A 24,554-nucleotide genomic window follows, 5' to 3' on the forward strand; every position below is an offset into this window, starting at 1 on the left:
CTTCTTCCTGCCCAGCTGCGCAGCAGAGTCAGCCACGGTGCCATGAACCTGGCTGCTGCTGCCTTCCCCTGGTGAGCCATCTCCCTCAACAGTATCCAAAGCGGTATATCTGTTTTGCAGGGAGATGACCGCAGAGGACACCTGCACTGCCTTCCTACTCTTGTTCTGTCTTTTGGTCACCCATTTTCTATCTCCCTCAGTACCTTTCACCTGCGGTGTGACCAACTCGCTAAACGTGCTATCCACGACGTCCTCAGCATCGCGGATGCTCCAAAGTGAGTCCATCCGCAGCTCCAGAGCCGTCAAGCGGTCTAACAGGAGCTGCAACTGGACACACTTCATGCACGTGAAGGAGCCAGGGACAGTGGACGTGTCCCTAAGCTCCCACATCGCACACGAGGAGCATGACACGGGTCTGAGATCTCCTGCCATGTCTTAAACCTTTGGTTAACTTCAACAATTTCAATTTCCCCCCCAAAAAATGTAAATAAATAAATAAACAACGAAGAAAAAAATAAATAAATATACCAATGAAAAAAAACAGAAAAACAGAAACACTACTTACCAGTCACTTACCAGGGATAAAAAGCACTTCCTCCTCACCCAGCTTCGAATTCCCACCTCGATTCAAATTCCCAAACTCACTCTTTGCTGTGTCTCACTCCTGGCTCTGTCTTCTCTCTGGCTCACTGGGAGGGTTGGGTTGTGGGGATCGGGTGGAGGTGTTGACCTTGGGTAGAGTGCTCTTTCCAAGAGCCAGTGCAGTCTCGATGGGTCGAATGACCTCCTTCTGCACTGTAAATTCTATGTTAATCTATGTTGGAAAGTCCAGTGAAGAGTGGTGAAGTGGTTGTAGGAGTAATAGAGAAACTATCTTGTCCAGGGATACAGTTTATCTTGGTAATGATATAGCTGGATCGCAGGTGGAAGTGATGTCTGCTGTGAAGGCAAATCAGACAACTGAAGTGTTGAAGGATGAATATCCTGGGATTTTTCCGGATTGTGTAGTAGCAAGGTCGCAAAGTCACAGGTTAAGACAAGAGAGAAAATCAAAGAGTGAAGATAAAGTTGAAGTTCAATTATCAGAAACGATTTTTGATCAGATGGTTGGAAAAGAACAAGAACAGGTGGAGGATGAGGCGGATATTTTTAGTTCAGGAAAATTGGCAGAGTTATAACAGAAGGGTATAGAAATAAAGCGGATGTATCAGAAAGCATACATGGAAGAGGAATCTGAGTGTATACCGGAGTGCTATTACCGTAAATAATTATGTCTTTGATGAGAAATTGGAGTCCTTTACAAATGCAGGTGGATGAAAAATGGGCAGAAGTTCATCAAGTGGTGTTGCTGGTAGGGTATAGAAAGGAGGTGTTGCGAGTAGCACATGAAGTAGCAGTGGGAGGTCATTTGGGAGTAAGGAAAACTCAAGCTAAAATGCAAAAACATTTTTATTGGCCTGGACTACTTAAAGATGTAGTTAAATTTTGTTGATCATGTCACACATATCAAGTGATAGGGAAACCTCAAGCAGTGATAAAACCAACGCCCTTAATACGCATTCCAGTATTTGAGGAACCTTTTACAACGGTCCTAATTGATTGCGTAGGACTGCTTCCTAAAACGAAAAGTGGGAATCAATGGGTGGGATTCTCCCCTACCTGGCGGGGCGGGGGGTCCCGGCGTGATGGTGTGGCGGGAACCGCTCCGGCGTCAGGCCGCCCCAAAGGTGCGGAAGTCTCCGTAGGGGCCAAGCCCTCACCTTGAGGGGCTAGGCCCACGCCAGAGCGGTTTCCGCTCCACCGGCTGGCGGGAAAGGCCTTTGGCACCATGCCAGTCGGGGTCGAAAGGTCTTCACCGGGCGACGCGGGTCCCGCCCCCGCTGAATCTCTGGTGGCGGAGACTTCGGGACACGGCGGGGGCGGGATTCACGCCAGCCCCCGACGATTCTCCGACCCGGATTATGGAGGAGTTACTTAAATGATTTACTAGATATGGACTACCCACAGAAATATAATCGGATCAAGGATCAAATTTTAACTCAAGGTTATTCAAAGAAGTTATGGATAGCTTCGGAATAAAACAATTTAAATCAACTGCATACCATCCAGAATCGAAGGGAGCATTAGAAAGGTGGCATCCGACATTAAAGACAATGTTGAGGGCTTATTGTCACGATTATCCAGAGGATTGGGATAAAGGAATTCCATTCGTACTGTTTGCAATTAGGGATGCACCTAATGAGTCAACCAAATTCAGTCCTTTTGAACTAATGTTTGGTAATGAGGTAAGAGGGCTACTTAAATTGATTAAGGAAAAATTGGTGAGTGAGAATTCAGAACTTACATTATTGGATTATGTGTCAAAATTTAGGGAATGATTAAATAGAGCAGGGGAATTGGCTAGACAACATGTAAAAGTTGCATAAAATGTGATGAAACGTGTAGGGGACAAGAAATCCAAAGTTCGTAGTTTTGCCAGTGGAGATAAAGTTTTAGTATTGTTACCAATGGTAGGTGAACCTTTAAAAGCAAGGTTTTGTGGACATTATCAGATTGAAAGGAAATTAAATGAGGTGAATTATGTGGTAAGAATGCCAGATAGAAGGAAAATTCACCGAGTGTGTCATGTGAATATACTTAAAAGGTACTTTGAAAGGGAAGGTCGAGGTTTGAATGATTCTAACTCAAACTGACAAACCAAATCCAGATGACTTTGAATTTGACATACCTCAAATTAAATTGGAAAACGAGGATGTTCTTAAAAATTGGGATAAATTGTTGATTTACCAATGGAGCTCACCCATAGTGATGGTACCTAAACCAAACGGTACCCAACGGTTGTGTGTGGACTATAGAAAGGTTAATGCAGTTACAAGAACGGACTCGTATCCTATTCCACATTTGGAGGATTGCATTGAGAAAGTGGGGCAATCAGCTTTTATTTCCAAACTGGATATACTTAAAGGTTACTGGCAGGAACCTTTATCCGAAAGGGCGAAGGAGATTTCAGCTTTTGTGAATCCAGATGGTATATACCAATTCAAAGTTATGCCATTTGGCATGAAAAACGCCCCAGCCACATTTCAACGGTTAACTAACAAAGTTGTTTCAGGATTATCCAATTGTGCGGTATACATCGACGATCTGGTAATTTTCAGCCAGACATGGAAAGAACATTGAAAACATCTGATGGAGTTATTCGATCGACTTCAGGAGGTGGGTTTGATGGTAAACCTAGCCAAAAGTGAATTTGGAAAAAAGCCCAAGTCACTTTCCTTGGCCATACATTTGGACAGGGTCGAATGGTCCCAAGGGATGTGAAAACAAAAGTTATTGGGGAGTTTCCAATACCCTCGATACAAAGGGAAATAATGTGATTTCTTGGCATGAGCGGATTCTACCGGAAATTTGTGCCAAATTTTAGTTGTGTGGTGGCTCCACTGACGGACTTGCTAAAGAAACACAGCAAATTTAAGTGGACAGTGGAGGCTGTGTTGACCACTGCTCCTGTGTTAGCCATCCCAAATTATATCAAACCATTCAAAGTGGGTGTTTATTCGAGTGATGTGGGCGTAGGTGCGGTGCTTCTACAAGACGATGATGAAGGACTAGAGTGGCCTATTGGTTATTTTTCAAAGAAATTGAATTCTCACCAGAAAAGTATTCAACGATTGAGGAGGGGACCTTGAGTTTGGTGCTGGCTTTGCAACTTTTTCACATTTATGTGACCAGCAATCCATCTGACACCATTAGATATACTGATCATAATCCTTTGACGTTTTTGGAGCGATTCCGGAATAACAATGCAATATTGTTTCAATGGAGTTTATTGTTACAGCCATTTCATTTAAAAATAATACATGTGGCAGGACGAGAAAACGTGATAGCCGATGCTTTGTCACGAATGTGATGAACAGAAGCAGGTTCGGTGGAAGAAGAAGAGCTAAAATGGACTATGTTATTATAGATGTTTGTACGTTTTGTTTTGTTGAAAAAGAAATGTATAGTCACTGTCCATATTTCTTAAAGGAAAGTGAAAAGGTAAAAAATGAAACCACCTTGAAGTTGATGGTTTATTTTTTTTTCTTGGGGGGAGGTGTCATGTGAGAGTACCTTTAAGAAATGGGGGTTTATAAAATACCTGTAGTGGATGTACCTTTAAGAAATGGGTGTTTATCAGTGATGTCAGAGTGTGAGTGGAGCTGGGCTGTCTGTCTGCTTTTACTTTCACTTTGGGCTCGCAGCTACAGGGTGTGTTTAGTTTTGGAGAAGCTGCAGTCACAGCAAGATGTGTATGAATCTCTGCAAGCTGATTAATGTTCATTTGGTGATTTCAAAGTGGTAACTGTTCTCAGTAGAGAAGTTAAACCTGATGTCTTTCTGTAAAAGGGGTTCTTTTTTGTCTTATGGATGTTGCAAGGAAAGATTAAGAATTACTTAGAGAGCATTGTATTCTTTGGGGGATTTATTGGTGTTGATAGTTGTTAAGATGTTTACTGTGGGTTTATAAAGTGTTCACTGGTTTCATAAATAAACATTGTTTTAATTTAAATGTACTGTAGATTTCTGTTGCATCACACATATAAAGTAGGCCCGTGTGCTCCCCATAATCACAATCAATTAAAAGTTGTGGGTCAGGTGAACTCCATGATACACTTTGGGGTTCTCTAAACCCTGGCCCATAACAGTGACAACCCCCAGCGAGTCGGACATTTTGCCTAGACCCTCAGCCATGGCCGTCACCAACTGTGCACCGCCTTGAACACCTTCGCTAATGGTGCCGATGTCGTGCACCAAGTTTTGCACGGCAGTCCCCTTGCAGTGTTGGCCTTGGTGACATGCGTTGCCTGTGACATTTCCTGCGCCTGTGGGACTCCTCCAAGTGTCTATGGAGCTGCTGGAGTGTCGCTGAAATCTCCCTCTGAATGTCCCGGATGCTCCTTATCATCTCCATCAGTTCCGGGATGACCTCTTCCATAGGCTCAGCATCAGGCTGGGACCCAGCTGGGTCCAAGGATCCAGCTGACCTTCGAATGCTGTCTCACCTGGGGGTTCCTGCCTCCACCTGATGTACATCGGCAGCAGTGTGGTGCTCACCAGATTGTGCCCCAGAAGCCTGACCACTGAAATTTTGTAGCGAGGGTAGTGGAGGGTGGGGATGACAGCTGTGATGCCTTGATCGTGGTTTCTTTGGAGCTCTCCTCTGAGGTGTTCTCCTGGGAGGCTGGAGAGAGTGCCACCCGGTATTGGCCGGCGTCATCGGCTGGAGGACCTGCGGGAGAATGGACATGTGGTCAGTGGGAGGGACGGGTCAGTCAGTAAGACAATAACAACTCACGTTTGACAGGTCCTCTGGTGGGAGGCCGGTGGTTCCTCCCTCTGCGGCGTTTGCTAGCCTCAGTGTTGGTGACCGCTCTGTCCCTGGCCACCCTAGTCACTTCCAGGGAACACTCCTCGAAGGTGGTGAGGGTTCATGTTTCCAGCACCTTGCCCCCAGACTGAGCCCTCTCCCGCCGATTGTGGGAGAGCTTTTCCTCAAGAGACACAGAGAGGGCATCATTAGCCACACGCGTGGTTCACAGCAGTGGGGGAGGGGAGCGGGTGTGAAGGGAGGATTGGCGGGGTTGAAGGGGAGGGGGATGTTAATGAAGGGTTGGGAGAGTTGAAGGGAGAGTGGGGTGGAGGGAGAGTTGAGGGTCGCATGGAGAGCTGGGAGATGGACGCTCGCATGGGGCGGAAAGGTCTCGGGGCGGGGGGTGGGGCAGGGGGAGGTGGTGGGAGGAGGGGTGTTGGTGTCTACTCACCAGTGCAAGCCTGTTGTAGGTCGTTGATCTTTTTCCGGAACTGGAGGCCAGTCCTCCCGGTCGCACTCCCAGTGCTCACAGCCACCGCCTCCTCGTTCCAGGCAGCACTGGCTACCCAATGGCTGACCCTCATGTTCCCCCATCCCTCCTAGCCTCCACAATGTCTAACAGCCTCCCCAGATCTGCATCCCCAAATCTTGGGGCCGGTCTCCTGGGCGTCCCTGTTGTTAACTGCGCTTGGCTGAGCAGCTTTAGTGCTGTTTGACCTTGTTCGTGGGGGGCTGGCGAGCGCAGTGCCGGCGAATCAGCTGGGGAGCCTTCATTTACAGCGAGAAGTCCATGGGGCCTCATTAAGAGGACCAATTAACGTTGAATAGCATTGCCGGCCTCATTGGGCCGAGGGCCGGGAAGTTTGCAGCAGTTCCCGCTTGCTACAACACTTAGAAATCTTTCCGGAGAATCACGCCCTAAGAAACCAGTCTCAGTAATGGTGCATCCCATCTGATTCATCCAGGTCCTTCAGGGAAGAAAATCCTTACCCAGTTTGTGAAATATGTGGTTTCAGAATAATGTGGTTTCAGAATAAGAGCAATGGGGGTGACTTTTAACATCCCTACCCCTGCACCCCACCCCGCCACCCCGCCCGGAGAAGCCGAGTATGTCACATAGAATCTTTAGAAACAGTGCTGGTGATTTTCAGCCTGCATTCACCATCAGAGAGAACGGTGACATGGACGGAAAATCTGGAGAGAATTGGGAAACACGATTCTCTCCGGAGAGAGAGCGGGCAGAATTCTCTGTTTGGGTGAATAAACGTTGCCTCCAGGAATTAATTGTGTGCGATTTGCGTTCCCATTGGGGGTGGTTGTGGCAAGTGAGTCAGAACAGACAAATGGGCCAGCACTCTGTCGGGCCAAATTGAGAGCAATTCCCGGCCCAGCTGGAATTCTAACTGCTGGGTGCGGAGTTAGCGTCAAAGAGCCTGGCAGCTGGTGCTGCTTTTAAGCACTCCACTTACCACACACTCACTGCAGCCACCAAGATGGCTCACAGATGACCTGCACCCGCAGCCCCCCCCCCCCTTGAAGTCGCTGCACCCACAGCTCCATACCAGTGAGGAGAGGAGAGACACCCTTTTCCATTTTCAAACCCACCCTCCTAAACAGTGCCTGGGAAGTAGTGACAGGTGCAGTCAGCACTGCCAGCCTCATCAGGAGGAGACAGCTGGTGATTCAGAGGGGTGGGTTCACCAAGGGAGGGTTCCAAAAGCCACGGTGCAGGTGTCCTCTGGTCGGGGTGAGCTCTGCTGATCCCCTGCTTCCTCTGCAGTAGGGCAGCACCTCTGAGGAGTGCCAGCACCTGGCGTGCCCCTGATTGAGCTTGGCCCTTGATGTTACAGGTGGGTATGAGAGTGTCCAGAAGGGCGGCCAGGTTGGGCTACCAGATGACCAGATCCCTTCTGAGATTTTAAAGGACACAGGCAGCACTCCGCAGTGTGAGCAGGCAAGTGTCTGTAAGTAGCACAAAAGGGTGCGTTTAGAAGACAGACCGCAGCATTAGCGTTCTGAGTCAGGGCACCCCCATCCCAAGGGGGACACTCTGAGTCCACGGACTTGGCACTACCTTGCTCCCCACTACTGCCCCCAGCTAGGGCAGTCAGCCCTACTAAGCCCGACAGTTTTCAATGGTTTCTCAATTTTCATTTAGCTTCCTGTTCCCGCTCCATGGTGCCCAGACTACCGCCCAAGAAGAGCGGAGGATCATGGAAGGGCGGATCATGTCCAACCTGTTAATCACATTTAAATGCATGTAAATGCCAGATTTGCATGCCCCTGCTAGCCTGGGGTGCAAGCCTCATTTTCGCCACCAGGGAGGGACTGAAGCATGGCGCCCGAATCAGCGCTGGGCTCAATTCTCCGCCCGATTAAGATTCACATTTCCGTCATCGCTGAAGTGTTGGGTACTCTGCTACACTGACGAACCAACACGGTTGCGAATGGTACAACTCAGTTTTATTTCAAACATCTATTTACAGTTGTAAACTGGTTACTGAGGTTCGATCATAACCCTTGAATCTGTGAACCTATTCCTAATTCTATCTTGTAGTGGCACTCAGCACATGGTGGGTGTCTGAGTGGCTTGCTATGAGCTCTGTGCCCTGAGCTGTCTCCTGCTCGAGTGCCCAGGGAGTGTCGTGTTCCCTGTTTTGTACTGTGTATGCTCTTGCCTGTGATTGGCTGTCGTGTTGTGTGTGTGTTGATTGGTCCGTTGATCTGTCCATCAGTATGCATGTATGTATGTGCTATGATGTTTACCTGAATATCATGACATCCCCCCCTTTTTTACAAGAACATGTGCCTATGTGGTCATAAATAGAGATGTGTATTGAGTGTAGTTAAATGTGTGTGTGTGCAATATCTACAGCATGTACATGGGGCTAAACTATATACAAGGGCCGATGTCGGGTGCGACATAACAACGATGTTGTACCATAAACAAAGAACGGGGAAATGTTGAATGACAAAACAAATTCCTGTAACGATAAGAACAGAAACATATTAACACAGTGGTAGTATAAGTTCAATGTACAAACAGTCTCATAAGTCCAGTCTAGTAGGTGGGCGACGAATTCGGGTTGACCGTTAGGGTGGCACACCATTCATCACCCAGATTGACAGTGTTAACTTGCATCGGCTGGTGGGTCCTGGCTGGAGACATTCGGTTCCCATCAATGACCGCAACACGGAAGGTGTCCCAGTCGTCTGTGTCACTGGTCTGGATATCGTCTGGGCACGACTCGTAGTGAGGAGGCTGAATGGTCCGCACGTCCCTGCGAAATCTCCCTCTGAACGTCGGAGTTGGGGAACATTGGCAGGTTGAGCTGCTCAACAGCAGGCAGCGTAGTGGCCCACCTTGCCACAGCGGAGGCATTGTCGGGTTCTTGCGGGACATTGCCGCTTTAAATGTGCGGCTCCACAGTTGCCGCACGTCGTGACGTCATGGCGTTCGTTGCACCACCGTGCATGCGCAGTTCGGTCTTGCATCGAGTGCGCCTGTGCATCACGCTCCTCAGTGTTGCCGTCATTTTTGGCGCGCACAAACGCGGGAGGCCTCGAAAAGCGCGCAAAATGGCCGCACTCGTCCGGGCCGCGGGCCAGGAGCAACTCGATCGCCTGGACCCGTTCGGCCTCATAGGACGCCTGCCTCGCCGATCCAGCCGCGTAGGACCCCTGCCGCGCCGATTCGGCCGCCTGAAATTGGGAGTAGCGGCTAGTCGCGTTTTCATGCAGGACACAGGCTTCGATTGCGGAGGCTAAGATGAGGCCTTTTATTTTTAAGGGCTGCTGGCGTAGGGTGCCCGAGGTGACCCCAAAAATGATCTGGTCCCGAATCATGGAATCGGAGGCGGTGTCGTAACCACAGGACTGCGCGAGGATACGGAGATGCATAAGGAATGACTGAAAGGGCTCATCCTTACCTTGCAGGCGCTGCAGGAAGAAATACCTCTTGAAGCTCTCGTTGACCTCAACGTTGAAGTGTTGGTCGAGTTTGAGAAGGACCGTCTTGTATTTTGTCTTGTCCTCACCTTCCGCGAACACCAGGGAGTTGTAGAGATGGATGGCGTGTTGACCTGCCGTGGAGAGGAGGATGGCGATCTTTCTGGTGTCCGAGGCGCTCTCCTTTTCGTTGGCTTCCAGAAAGAGCTGGAAGCGCTGTTTGAACAGCTTCCAATTAACGCCGAGGTTTCCAGCGACTTGCAGCGGCTGTGGTGTGTTGACGGTGTCCATGGCGCAGGATGGCTGATTCCGGAGGATTAGTAGGTAGGTACCACAGTTACTCCTGGTACTATGAAGTGTTGGGTACTCTGCTACACAGACGAACCAACACGGTTGCGAATGGTACAACTCAGTTTTATTTCAAACATCTATTTACAGTTGTAAACTGGTTACTGAGGTTCGATCACAACCCTTGAATCTGTGGACCTATTCCTAATTCTATCTTGTAGTGGCACTCAGCACATGGTGGATGTCTGAGTGGCTTGCTATGTGCTCTGTGCCCTGAGCTGTCTCCTGCTCGAGTGCCCAGGAAGTGTCGTGTTCCCTGTTTTGTACTGTGTATGCTCTTGCCTGTGATTGGCTGTCATGTTGTGTGTGTGTTGATTGGTCCGTTGATCTGTCCATCAGTATGTATGTATGTATGTGCTATGATGTTTACCTGAATATCATGACAGTCGCGAGGCAGAGAATTCAGCCCAATCCCACCCTTCGCCAGTGACACCACGAGGTTCACGTCCACAAAGGTCAAGAACCTAATTTTAATAAATTTAAATAAATTTAAAATGATTAGTGAGCTCCCCACCACACCTTCGACCTTCACTGAAGAGTCATCGCTCATCAACGTGACTCCACATCAGCGAGGTTCACAACAGCTTTTTAAAAACAGGATTCAGTCGAGGGGATTCCTCCGTGGCGCAAAAATAAGTATAGCCCCTGGAGGAAAGGCACATCCCCAGGCAGCCCCCTGGCAAGGCCCCCGGTACAGGTTGCCACTGTCATGTTGGCACTACCAGGTTAACATTGGCAGGTTGGCACAGCACCAACATGGCAATGCCAACATGGCAGTGCTAACCTGTGCCGGGGGCAATGCTAGGGGTGGACCCTCATGGGAGCACCTTGGGAGGGGTTCCATTTATGTGTGGTGGGGGGGGGGGATTGGTCAGGCAGTGAGAGGGGAACTTGCTGGAATGGGAGTTGTGGGAACTGAGTGGGGGGGGGGGCGTGAGCACTGGCAATACTTCCGCAGTGGTGGCGTGGGGGGGATTAGTCCCTGATGATTATCCACGGGTGGGGGGGTGGGGGGGGGGGGGATCGGGGGGGGGAGAGTTAAATTCCAGTGCTGATCGTGCTATCTCTGTGGAGTCGGGTGCTGGCTTTATCAGGCCACATCTTACAAGAGTGCCGGTGTAAACCCCGCCCACTAACTTCATTGCAGAGTTAATGTAAGCCTGCTCTAATAAAGATTATTATTATTATAGATGTAACATCTACATGATTGACAAGAAGTGTTTTGTGCTCATCGGGATATAATCCCTTAATCCAAGTCCAGAGATTTTAGGTGAAGTTGGCAGAGGACTGATTGTAGGACCTGCAAGTTTAAAAAACACTCCTTGATAGTACATAACTAGAAAACTGCTGAAAAGAGAGACATGTTGCTGAAGCTTTTTGTGTCGCTCACATAAAATCAAACACAAGAATGCTAAATTAAAAACTATCACGACAATTTATACTATAGGGGAAAAGGTTATTGATTCATTGGCACATCAACTCTGATTTGCAGGCATTGTCAAGAAGAAAGGAATGGGGACTATAGGTTCCCCAAGCTCCCGGATAATTCAAGAAAGGCGCAAGGCTTGAATGTATTCCTTTTGTTTGCAGAGAATGGATTATTACACATGAATGTGTCAATTCTCACAAGTATAAATGAGCATTAAGAGCTCAATGGATTATTTTATATTGGTTGTTAGTGTAGCTGTTAGCGCACTCAGGATTGTTCAGCAAGTGCTGCCCAATCGCAAAATCATATCCAACAGTAGATGTTTTGTTTTGGGTTTTGCAAGCATGAGCTAGTTGAGCACTCCCCCTATTAGGAACAGCCATTTCTGTACAGTTCTGTCGAAGGGTCATCTGGACTCAGAACGTTAAGTCTGTTTTTCTCTCTTCGCAGATTCCAGACCAGCTGAGTTTATCCAGCATTTTCTTTTTTTATTGACCAAAGGAACATGCTGTTTGATTCAATCAATTGCTGGGTCATTGGGCCCTCCTGCCCTCTCAGGCTGACATAAAAGTTCCCAACATACTGTTTCGAAAAAGTCCAGGGGAGTTATGCCTGGGGTCCTGGCCAATATTTATTCCTCTATCAAATCTGGTCATTACTACATTGTTGTTTGTGTGACCTTGTTGTGCACAAATTGGCAATATCCTTTCCTCCATTACAACAATGGATACACTTTAAAAGAACGTAGTTCATTGGCTAGAAAGTGCTTGGGACATCTGCTGGTCATGTTCTCTCCATTTGTTCTCTTCATTGTACAGCTAGAAGTCACACATTCTGAAAAAGAGCTGCTTAAGCAAATGTGTTAACCATAACCTACATTGGGACTTTCTATAAATCAAGAAACATTTTAAAAAACAATGACCGCGATCTCCCTGCCGAGTCCCACCCGAACAGGGGCACGATGCAGCAGGCAGATGCTGGGAGGCATCATGAAGGCCCCACCTTCTCAAACTCGCCCCTCACCTGAGGTGTGTTGATCCTCAGGTTAAATCACCACCAGTCATCTCTCCCCCTTTAATAATAATAATTATAATCTTTATTATTGTCGCAAGTAGGCTTACACTGACACTGCAATGAAGTTACTGTGAAAATCGCCTAGTCGCCACACTCCAGAGCCTGTTCGGGTACACAGAGGGAGAATTCAGAATGTCCAATTCACCTAACAAGCCCGTCTTTCGGGAATTGTGGGAGGAATCCGGAGCACCCGGAGGAAACCCACGCAGTCACAGGGAGAATGTGCAGACTCCGCACAGACAGTGACCCAAGCCGGGGATCGAACCTGGGACAGTGGTGCTGTAAAGGAACATGCTAATTACTGTGCTACCGTATTATTATTATTAGTCTCCCAAGGGATCGGGGCCATTGGGTGATTGGCCTCCGGGCAGGGTGGCACCCTGGCACAGCTAGTGCCACACGGGCACTCTTGCTGGTGCTGCCAAGGTGCCCAGGTAGAAATGTCAGACTGGCAGGGACACTGCCAGGGTGCCGAAGTGGCAGTGCCAAGGTACCAGGCTAGCATTTTGTTCATGCTAGGGATGGGGCCTGGGATCCCCTGCCTTTATGAGATGGGGTGTAGAGGACACCCATGTAGGTGAGTTACGGCTTTGGGGGGGTTTGGGGGTTGCGTTGGAGGCTCAGAAGATTGGGAGGCCATTTTAAAAAGACTCCCCGGTCTCCTCCTGCACTGAGGAGCTCTGGCGAGTGGACCTCTTCAGTGCAGGAAACGGGACTAAATGAGGCCTCGGCAGGGCGTTCCCTCTCCCAGTGGAGGCCCCGAATTGCAACATATTCCCGTCCGATAGCGTGGTCTTTCTTGACGCTGCAAGCGCCAGGAAACACCCGATTAAATGTGCTCGACACAGGACTCTGTTGTAATTTGGTTAGATCGCTCCCAATGTTCCCATTGTTCTTTTTCAGCATAGTCAAAAGGTACTTGCAGACAGGATAATTTTGGCATCTACTCTGACTCCTCTACAGTGAGATTCAACCCTTGGCATCTTTCGATCAATGCAGCCCAGGTCTCTCTTGAACAATGCTGAGCTATAATGTCACACATAGGAGCACACACCTCGCGCCACTTGACCAATTGTCCAAAATGTTCAACGGCCATAACTCTGCCAATAAGAGCCAGAATGACTGTCCCGAATGCCAGCACCGACATCGGGGGCCAGGATAAACAAAAAGAAAATAACCCGCCCAAAAACATTCGAAAAGCAACGGAGATTATTAAATGGCGAGATTCAGCAAATCGAGTTGCTTTGCCATTTTTTTTCAACAAAAAGAAAAATAAATCCAATAAATAAGTAATGGATGTGTTCATTTTGTTTACGTCTCAGGAGTAGACATAACAGCAGGTTCATGAATCAAGTGGTGCATTATTGAAGAAAGCTCATCCTAGTGGCTTAAATGTACTGCCGCATGACAATCATTTCATTAACTATTGAACAATTCAGCACAAATGAATGCTGACTTTTGGGTTTTCCTGCTTAAATAGCAACTGAAGAATCTCCTCGGCAGGTGACATATCATCAATAATTGTGAAGCCATTTTGATGTATTCAAGCTCCGTATATAATGTGGAGTCACTTTCATAAATGATGAAACATATCATTGATAAAAAGTTTGTAATCCAAAATTTAGTATATAGGCAAATAACTGTTGTTCCCTGAACCCAGAAAAGTCAAACTATTTCCAACTTATGTCTTGCAGCTAGTAGTGCAAGGGGGAAATCAATGAGAATAATCTTTATTGTCACAAGTAGGCTTACATTAACACTGCAATAAGTTACTGTGAAAATCCCCCAGCTGCCACATTCCGGCGCCTGTTCGGGTACGCCGAGGGAGAATTCAGAATGTCCAATTCACCTAACAGCACGTCTTTTGGGACTTGTGGGAGGAAACTGGAGCACTCGGAGGAAACCCACACAGACCCGGGGAGAACGTGCAGACTCACGCACAGACAGTGACCCAAGCCAGGAATCGAACCTGGGACCCTGTGATGCACTATCAATTACCACAAAGATGAGAGTAGTGGAATAATCGAGGCTCTATTGAGCAAAAATGTTGTGCCTCCTGTAGCTGCCACCAGAATGGCTGCAGCACCGGCGAGCACACACATTTATACACTGCCTACTGGGCGGAGCCAGCAGGCAGGGATTTACCCATGTACCTCTACTATACGTGCCTTACCGTAATACATATAATACTGCTAGTGGTGACTACCACATTCACCCCCTGTTCAAAAAGAGTCCAGCGGGGGTGGTGGAAAACATGAATTACAAGTTCAGTCTGTCGGGGGCCTTGATCCTCCTTTGCGATCGCCTCAATCCTGGTGGTGATGTGGGCACCGACTTGGTCACCTGTGACTCCGAGAGCGTGTCGTCCTCATCTTCGTCACCCCTGAGTAGAACCAATGGGGTGGGGGCTGCGGTGAGGTTCGCTGGGGGGAGGGTGAGTGGCGCAGGAGTGAATGAGGCAACCGGGAAGGGGGGGTGGTGTCAGGTCGGGGGCCGTGAGTGGGGATCCAGCGGGTGCCAGGTCCCAGAGGGAGACTGTGTCCTGGCGCCCGTCGGGGTGTGCCACGTAGGCGTACTGCAGGTTCGCGTGTAGGAGGTGGACCCTTTCGACCAAAGGGTCCGACTTATGGGTCCGCACATGCTTGCGAAGGAGGACAGGTCCAGGAGCTGTCAGTAATGTTGGGAGCGAGACCCCGGAGGTGGACTTCTCGGGGAAGGCAAAGAGACCTTCATGAGGGGTATCGTTAGTCACGGTGCAGAGGAGCGATCGGATGGAGTGGAGCGCGTCGGGAAGGACCTCCTGCCAGCGGGAGACCGGGAGATTTTTAGACCGCAGGGCCAGCAGGACGGCCTTCCAGACCGTCCCGTTCTCTCTCTCTACCTGTCCGTTTCCCCGGGGGTTGTAGCTGGTCGTCCTGCTCGAGGCGATGCCCTTGCTGAGCAGGAACTGACGCGGCTCATCACTCATAAAAGAGGATCCCCGGTCGCTGTGGACATAGGTGGGGAAACCGAACAGTGTGAAGATGCTGTGGAGGGCTTTAATGACCGTGACAGAAATCATATCGGGGCATGGGATGGCGAAAGGGAACCGGGAGTACTCATCGACCACGTTCAGAAAGTATGTGTTACGGTCGGTGGAGGGGAGGGGCCCTTTGAAGTCCATGCTGAGGTGCTCAAAGGGGCGGGAGGCCTTCACCAGGTGCGCTCGGTCTGACGGGTAGAAGTGCGGCTTGCACTCCGCGCAGACCTGGCAGTCCCTGGTGACAGTCCTGACCCCCTCAATGGAGTAGAGCAGGTTGCAGGCCTTGATGAAATGGAAGAACCGGATGACCCCCAGGTGGCAGAGGTCATAGTGGAGAGTCCGGAGTCGGTCCACTTGTGAGCTGGCACATGTACTGCGGGAAAGGGCATCAGGGGGCTCGTTGAGCTTCCCCGGGTGATACAAAATCTCGTAATTATAGGTGGAGAGCTCGATCCTCCACCTCAAGATCCTCCACCTCATTTTTGATCTTGTCCCGCTGTGTGTTATTGAACATGAAGGCAACCGACCGTTTGTCAGTGATGAGAGTGAATCTCCTGCCGGCCAAGTAATGCCTCCAGTGTCTCACAGCTTCCACAATGGCTTGGGCTTCCTTTTCAACAGAGGCGTGCCGAATTTCAGAGGCATGGAGGGTGCGGGAAAAGAAGGCCACGGGCCTGCCTGCCTGGTTGAGGGTGGCAACCAGAGCTATGTCCGATGCACCGCTCTTGACCTGAAAGGGGAGGGACTCGTCGACCGTGTGCATCATGGCCTTGGCGATGTCTGCCTTGATGCGGTTGAAGGCCTGGCGGGCCTCAGCCGTCAGGGGAAAAACTGTGGACTGAATGAGTGGGCGGGCCTTGTCCGCATAATTAGGGACCCACTGGGCATAGTAGGAGAAAAACCCGAGACATCATTTCAGGGCCTTGGGGCAGTGGGGGAGGGGGAGTTCCATGAGGAGGCGCATGCGGTCTGGGTCGGGCCCTAGGACTCCATTTTCCAAGACATAGCCAAGGATGGCTAAACGGTTGGTGCGGAACACGCATTTCTCCTTATTGTACTTGAGGTTAAGGAGTTTGACGGTCTGGAGGAATTTTTGGAGGTTAGCGTCGTGGTCCTGCTGATCGTGGTTGCAGCTGGTGATGTTATCTAGGTACGGGAAGGTGCCCACAGTCCGTACCGGTCAACCATTCTGTCCATCTCACGTTGGTCGACCGAGACCCCATTAAGGGAAAGGGAACCCTAAGGAAGTGATAGAGGTGGCCAGTTGCTTCGAACGCAGTGTATTGGCGGTCCTCCGGGCGGATGGGGAGCTGGTGGTAGGCGGACTTCAGGTCCACGGTGGAAAAGACCTGATACTGCGCAATCTGATTGACCATGTCAGATATGCGTGCGAGGGGGTACGCATCGAGCTGCGTGTACCGATTGATGGTCTGACTGTAGTCAATGACTATCCTGTGCTTCTCCCCAGTCTTTACTACTACCACTTGAGCTCTCCAGGGGCTGTTGCTGCCTCAATGACCCCTTCCTGCAAAAGCCTTTGGACCTCCGACCTGATGAAGGTCCTGTCCTGGGCACTGTACTGTTTGTTCCTGGTGGCGACGGGTTTGCAATCCGGGGTGAGGTTTGCAAACAAGGAAGGTGGATCGACCTTAAGGGTCGTGAGGCCGCATACGGTGAGGAGGGGTAGGGGTTCGCCGAATTTTAAGGTTAAGCTTTGGAGGTGGCACTGGAAGTCCAGGCCGAGTAACAGGGCAGCGCAGAGGTGGGGGAGGACGTAGAGCCGGAATTGCTAAACTCTATGCCTTGGACGGTGAGAGTCGCGATGCAGTACCCCCGGATTTCCACGGAATGGGATCCGTAGGCCAGGGAGATTTTCTGGGTAACGGGGTGTACCGCAAGGGAGCAGCGCCTTACTGTCGTGGGGTGGATGAAGCTCTCTGTGCTCCTGGAGTCAGAAAGGCAGGTCGTCTCGTGCCCATCGATTTTCACCGTCGTTGTTGCAGTCGCGAGGTTGCGGGGCCGGGACAGATCCAAAGTGATCGAGGCGAGCTGCGGCAGATGCTGGGAGGTCCTGGGCTGGTCAGTGGTGGTGGAGATAGTGGCAGGCGATGAACGGCCAGACGAGCAGGGGTCCTGAGGCCAAAATAGCGCCGAAGATGGAGGCACACGTGGCCTGCGAAGAAGAAGATGGTGGCGCCCACGGGCCGCACATGGCTTGCGAGGAGGAAAATGGCAGCGCCCCTGGGTCGCACGTGGGGGTGCAGGAACACCGGGCCCGGAAACAGCGGCGACCGACCGGGCCTGGCAACCAGAAACAAAGTGTCCCTTCTTCCCACATCCGTTGCCGGTCATGCTCCGCGCCGGGCAGCGCTGCTGTGGGTGTTTATTCTGCCTGCAAAAAGAGCACTTGGGCCCCCCAGGGTTGGCTGGCTGCCACGCGGCGCAGGCTTGCGTTGAGCTTGAGTCGGCAGCTGGTGGGGCCGACGATGCCCACGAGGGTGCCGCACGGTCGGAGGCGTGCGACTGGATGTTACGGGAGGCCACTTCTAACGGGTTCGCGAGCTGCATAGTTCCTGTAAGATCAAGCGTACCCCCTTCAAGTAGGCGCTGGCGGACGTACGCAAACCTCATGCCAGTAAAGAAGGCATCTCAGATTAAGAATTCTGTGTGCTGGACTGCCGAAATTGCCTGGCAGTCACAGTTCCTCCCCACGATGTGCAGGGCATGCCAGAAATCGTCCAGAGACTCACCAGGGAGTTGCTGTCTCGTGGACAGGAGGTGCCTGCCGTATAGTTGGTTGACTGGCCGAACGTAATATCCCTTCAGGAGCTCCATCGCTTTGGAGTAAGTGGGCGCATCCCGGATGAGGGGAAAAGTGTCAGGGCTCACCCATGAATAAAGGATTTGGAGCTTCTGCGCATGCGAGAGTTCCTCAGCGGATGTTCGGAGGTAGCTTTCGAAGCAGGCTAGCCAGTGGTGAAAAGTGGACGTAGCGTTGGCTGCTTGAGGGCTCAGCTGTAGGCGATCAGGCTTGATGCGAAGATCCATCGTTTTAAAAATCTTTGCTCAATAAATTGATGCACTATCAATTACCACAAAGACGAGAGTAGTGGAATAATCAAGGCTTTATTGAGCAAAGATGTTGTGCCTCCTGTAGCTGCTACCAGAATGGCTGCAGCACCGACGACCACACACATTTATATGCCGCCTACTGGGCGGAGCCAGCAGGCAGGGATTTACCCATGTACCTCTAGTATATGTGTCTTACCATAATACATATAATACTGCGAGTGGTGACTACCACACCCTGGTGCTGTGAAGCAACAGTGCTAACCACTGTGCTACCGTGCTGCCCCCTGCCCATGGTCGAGTCTAATTTCAAACTGATCTTTCATTTTCAATAAAATCCAGGATTTGGAAATCAAATCCTAGTATCAGTTTCCTCGCTCTGCATTCAGTGGCTGACTAATGTTTTCAATATTGTCACACATTTCAAATTATTGTGGATTCAATGTTATGCAGAAAGTAATGTTCATGCTACTCTGTTGCCGTGAGTTACTTGAATAAAGTAACACAAATAATATTGCATCTAAATTAAACACTTGATGCAATAGCAAAAATAAATGACAAGAAACAGAACTTCCAATTTGTAAGGTGACAGCAGATTTTTATTTTGAAGTTTTTTAACATTCACAAAGGCTGCCGAGGTACTTCCAAGGTGTAAGGAAGACAAAGGAGTCAAAGATGGAGAGGCACACAATGAGCCCAGTGGTAGCATCCATGCTGAGAATGTGGACCCAACTGAGACAACACTTCGGAATAGCCAAAATGGCCCCCATGGCTCCCATATGCGGCAATCACAGATTCCCCCCAGCCATGCTGGATACCACCTTCAAAAGATGAAGGCGGGACGGGGGCAGATTGACGGTCGGGGACTTCTACGTAGGGCACAGACTGGCGTCACTAGACGAACTGACGAGAAAGTTGAGGCTAGCAAAAGGACAAGAAATGAGACACCTCCAAATAAAACACTTCCTCCGCAAAGAGACAGTAGGGATCCCCGGGGCCCCAGAAACCACACTACTAGAGGACCTGATACGCACAAGCAACGAGAAGGGGGGGCTATGTGGGAAAATATACCGACAGCTACTGGACAGAGCGAGAACACCACTGGACGAGACCAGACAGAAATGGGAGGACGAACTGGGGACAGAGGTAGGATGGGGACTCCATCACGGTGAACTCCACCTCCTCCTGTGCAAGGCTAAGCCTAATGCAGCTCAAAGTGGTGCACAGAGCGCACCTGACCGGAACCCGAATGAGCAGGTTCTTCCCGGAGGTGGAGGATAAATGTGAGCGGTGCCAGAGGGGCCCAGTAAACCACACCCACATGTTCTGGGCTTGTCCCAAACATGCTGGGTTCTGGGCAGCCTTCTCCAAATTGTGGGGGTGAGGGTGAAGCCATGCCCAATAGTGGTAATCTTCGGGGTATTTGAGCAGCCAGAGTTACACATGGGGAAGGGGGCCAACGCCCTCGCTTTCGCTTCCCTAATCGCACGCCGGAGAATCCTGCTCGGCTGGCGATCGGCAGCACCACCCAAAGCTGCAGGCTGGCTTGCTCACCTCTCGGAATTTCTCCACCTGGAGAAGATTAAGTACGCCACCCGAAGGTCAGAGGAAGGCTTCCTGGATACTTGGGGACAGTTTGTCGGGCTGTTCCAAAACCTGTTCAACGCCAGCAACAAGGAGCAACGTAATGAGAATTTTAAAAGAAAACACCAAGATAGATGAGGTAACAAAAGACTGCGCAACCCGGTTGGGGGGGGGGGGGGGGGGGGTGCGGGTGCGGGGGGAGGTGGAAGGAAAGTGAGGAAACCACGAGAGATGAGGGGGGGCTAATCCCCCTTTTTTTCTTTTTTTTTCTCTCCACTCTGTCCGGAAAATAAAAGAAAAGCACAGCCAAAGTGCTGTTGTGGGGGGGTGAACCAAAGACCGATACAGAGGGCAACGAAATGCACATAGGGTCAGTGAAACGAAGGACAAACTAAACCTCTCTGTATAATGAAGGAAATTAGCGCAGGCAAGAAAAATGTGATGTGTATATATACAACTGCTTATAAATATGGGAAATGCCAAAAAAAAGATTTATTAAAAAAAAGGTGTGACCAATCTGAGCGAAGAAGATGGGTTTTACTCAGTGCCTTGAAGGAGGACACAGAAATGGAGAGGCAGGGAAGATGGGGTAGGTGGGTGTTTCTTCCTCGGTTTGGGGTCAGATGAGGTTTCTTTAGGGTTTGTCTGTTTCTTATTAATTCATTTACAGATGTGGGCATCGCTGGCTAGGCCAGCATTTAGTGTCCATCCCTATTTAGCCTTCAGAAGGTAGTGATGAGCTGCTTTCTTGAACCGCTGCAGTCCCTGCGGTGTAGTTCACCCGCGTGCTGTTCGGCAGAGAATTCCATGATTTTGACCCAGCAACATTGAAGGAGCGGCAATATATTTCCAAGTCAGGATGGTGAATGACTTGGAGGGGAACCTCCAGGTGCTGGTGTTCCCATATATTAGCTGCTCTTATCCTTCGAGATGGTCGTGGTTGTGTGTTTGGAAGGTACTATAGACTGGTATTCATTTTTTTTAAAGTTCTTGTTTATTTACAGATCTAAGTACACCCCAGTACTCCACATTAAGTTGTAGTTCTGAATCCCTCCAGATCTCAATCTCTTGGTCATGTGACATTGCATCACAGTTACATCAGGATCAGGTGCTCCTGATGTTAACGCTTTACAATGGGGAATTCCAGGCAGCCAAAGTTATATCCCAATTTCACTTGTTTAAAATTGGGAGATTAGGGGCAATTTCATTGGCAGGCTATTTGGCCATAGTGGCATCACAGCTGAAGCCAAATCAAGCCTCACACAGATGTCATTATGCATGTGTTTCCAGCAGAAGAAACTGGCAAATTTCCCCCCCATTCCTGATGCAGGGAAACTAGGATTGCCACAGCCCTGGATGAGAACAGCAAACCCGACCCAGGTCAGAGATCAAACCCATGACCTCACTACTCTTGGATGGTTCTATTTGTCATGATATTCAAACACACACATCATGATGGACACACCAACAGACAAATCAGAGCACACAACACCACAAACAATCACACACAAAGACAGGAACCATATAAAAGCACGAACATGACACCTAGTGGACAGTAGGTCTGGGGACAAGGACACGGACACTACCGGTTTTAATATCACAAACAGGGAATCCCCACGTGCAGAGTATCAAGACAAAACTGTACATAGAAAGTTTAAATAAAATAGCGTTGTACCATATACAACCATGTTGGCTCATCTGTGTGTCAGAACGCCCAACACCACATGGTACAGGAGTGGATCGATACCTGCCAACTAACCTGCCATTCTGGACATGGACCGCACCGACAAACCGCAGCCGTTGCAAGTCACGGGGTCCTTATGAAATTAGACAAGATTGTTATTCCGCACAGCATGCGCCAGATGATTCTTAATCAAGTACACGAAGGCCACTTGGGCGTTGAAAAATGCAGACGAAGGGCCCGAGAGGCGGTATATTGGCCGGGTATTAATGAAGACATAGCCAACATGGTGCTCAATTGCACAACCTGTCAGAGGTTTTAGCCGGCGCAACCTCCGGAGACGCTTCTACCACACGAGTTGGTGACGTCCCCCTGGGCGAAGGTGGGTGTTGACCTATTTCACGCGCTCGGCAGAGATTACATCATTATTATAGATTACTTCTCAAACTACCCGGAAGTCATGCCTCTACATGATCTGATGTCGTCCGCAGTCATTGGGGCCTGCAAGGAAACATTTGCTCGCCATGGCATTCCAAGGACTGTCATGTCAGACAATGGACCCTGTTTCGCCAGACGTGAATGGTCGTCCTTTGACGCAGCATATGGTTTCACTCATGTGACGTCCAGCCCTCTACATCCACAGTCGAACGGCAAGGCTGAAAAGGGCGTCCACATGCCAAGCGGCTCCTGTGCAAGGCAGCTGCTGCCGGATCGGACTTTAACCTCGCCTTGCTGGCCTATCGATCGGCCCCGCTATCCACGGGTCTCTCGCCAGCGCAGCTCCTAATGGGTCGCTCCCTCAGGACGACGGTACCATCCATCCTGGCACCAACAACGGACCATGAGACGGTTCTTCGTAACATGCAAATGCAGCGTGATCGCCAGAAAAGTCAGTATGACACACGAGCGACGGACCTGCCCCCCTGTCCTCCGGAGACAAAGTACGCGTCCACCAACCGTATGGTGGCTGGTCAGCACCGGCCGAAGTCCTCCGACGTGTGGCTCCCCGCTCGTTCCTGGTTCGCATGCCGGATGGTTCAGTGCGTCGCCGCAATCGGCGCGCCCTTCGCCGACTTCCACGCTCGCAGCCACACAGTACGCACACGCCAGATCCTCAACAGGCTCCCGAGGATGACTTCGTGGAGCTGCCACAGATCACGCCCTCTCCATCGCCACCCATGGCCACGCTTGCACATCAGCCGGTGGTTCTTGACCCACCCTTGAGGCGGTCAACCCGAACTCATCGCAAGCCCATTAGACTGGACTTATAACACCCTTCATATGTCCAACAAGTTACACACTTCTGTATTATAACCTGTTGTTGTTTATCGTTCCAGATATCGTCTGACTGGACCACTGTTCAAGTTTTTTTTTTCTCGTTCGCATTCATGTTCTGTTATAGTACAACCTTGTTCATGTGACGCACCCGACATCGCCCCATGTAAATAGTTACGTCATATGCACATGCTGTACACAACACACACAACACTCTTAGATGCACTCATGACACGATTATATTTATTACCACGTAGGCACATATCTTTGTAAAAAGGGGGGATGTCATGATATTCAAACACACACATCATGATGGACACACCAACAGACAAATCAGAGCACACAACACCACAACCAATCACACACAAAGACAGGAACCATATAAAAGCACAAACACGACACCTAGTGGACAGTAGGTCTGGGGACAAGGACACGGACACGACCGGTTTTAACATCACAAACAGGGAATCCCCACGTGCAGAGTATCAAGACAAAACTGTACATAGAAAGTTTAAATAAAATAGCGTTGTACCATATACAACCGTGTTGGCTCATCTGTGTGTCAGAACGCCCAACACCACACTATTCAGTACCTCAGCTGGGTGCATCATTGAGGCTGTAATTTATCCATTTGAAAACAGTGAGCGCCTGTGGCGGGAAGCCATGCATTGAGCTGGGAACACTTGCAGCAATCTTGTGCAACATTAATCACTTTTGGATTTTCTCTCTGCTCTTTACTCTCTCTCCTTGATAGGATTTACTGAAGTGACAGAGTGGAATGGGAAATCTATCGGCTTGCCTCAATTGGCAATATTTTGCCCTCGAACATAATAAGGTGATGGATTGAAGGTACTCAATGCAACCTGAAGGTTAGCACTCCAGTGCAGCACTGAGGGAGAGTAGCAGTGTCACAGGTGTCCTCCTGTGGTGAGACATAAGCTAAGGCTTTGCCTGTTCCAGTTATTGGCCCCTACATCATGGTTCAAAGAAGAGCAGGGTTTTCTTGCCAATGTTCGACAAGCAACCCCACAAAATCAGATTGGAAAGTTATGTATTCATTGTTGGCTGTGAATGGACTGGCATGTTTTCTCCATCAGAGCAATAATCTCAAATGGAAATAATTCATTCTCTGTGGAAAAACCTTGAAATGTTTCAGAGTGAGTGAGTGAGGTGCTGCAGGAATATAAGTTCTTAAAGCAAAAACTGTGAACCTTCACTGTTAAAAATACTGGATAGATGATCAACTTTTTTTCGTGGTAACAGGTTATGGGGAAAGTTTGGATGTAACTACTTAAAAACGATAAATCTACTTGTAAAACCTATGTTACAGTAGACGTGCTTATTACCTCAAAAATGAATGCAATTTTCCCAGCAACATTTCCAATTTCTGTAACTTTGGTTGACTTAAACCATTATTTTTTTCTTTTCAAGTAACAGCTTAAAGGTTCAAAGTTCGAGATTGAAAATGAAAATCACTTATTGTCACAAGTAGGCTTCAATGAAGTTACTGTGAAAAGCCCCTAGTCACCACATTCCAGCGCCTGTTCGGGGAGGCTGGTACGGGAATTGAACGGTGCTGCTGGCCTGCTTGGTCTGCCTTTGAAAGCCAGCGATTTAGCCCAGTGTGCTAAACCAGCCCCTAGTAAATAATTGGTAAGTAATTCTACATTACAAAGTCATTGCTGGTGGAGAGGGAAGAGTATTAATTGTGACTGATTATTGAAAGGTATCACTGTGTATAAAGATCTATCACTGTCTCCAACCATCATTG

This window comes from Scyliorhinus torazame, chromosome 1, assembly GCF_047496885.1.
Source record: "Scyliorhinus torazame isolate Kashiwa2021f chromosome 1, sScyTor2.1, whole genome shotgun sequence".
Lineage (NCBI taxonomy): Eukaryota > Metazoa > Chordata > Chondrichthyes > Carcharhiniformes > Scyliorhinidae > Scyliorhinus > Scyliorhinus torazame.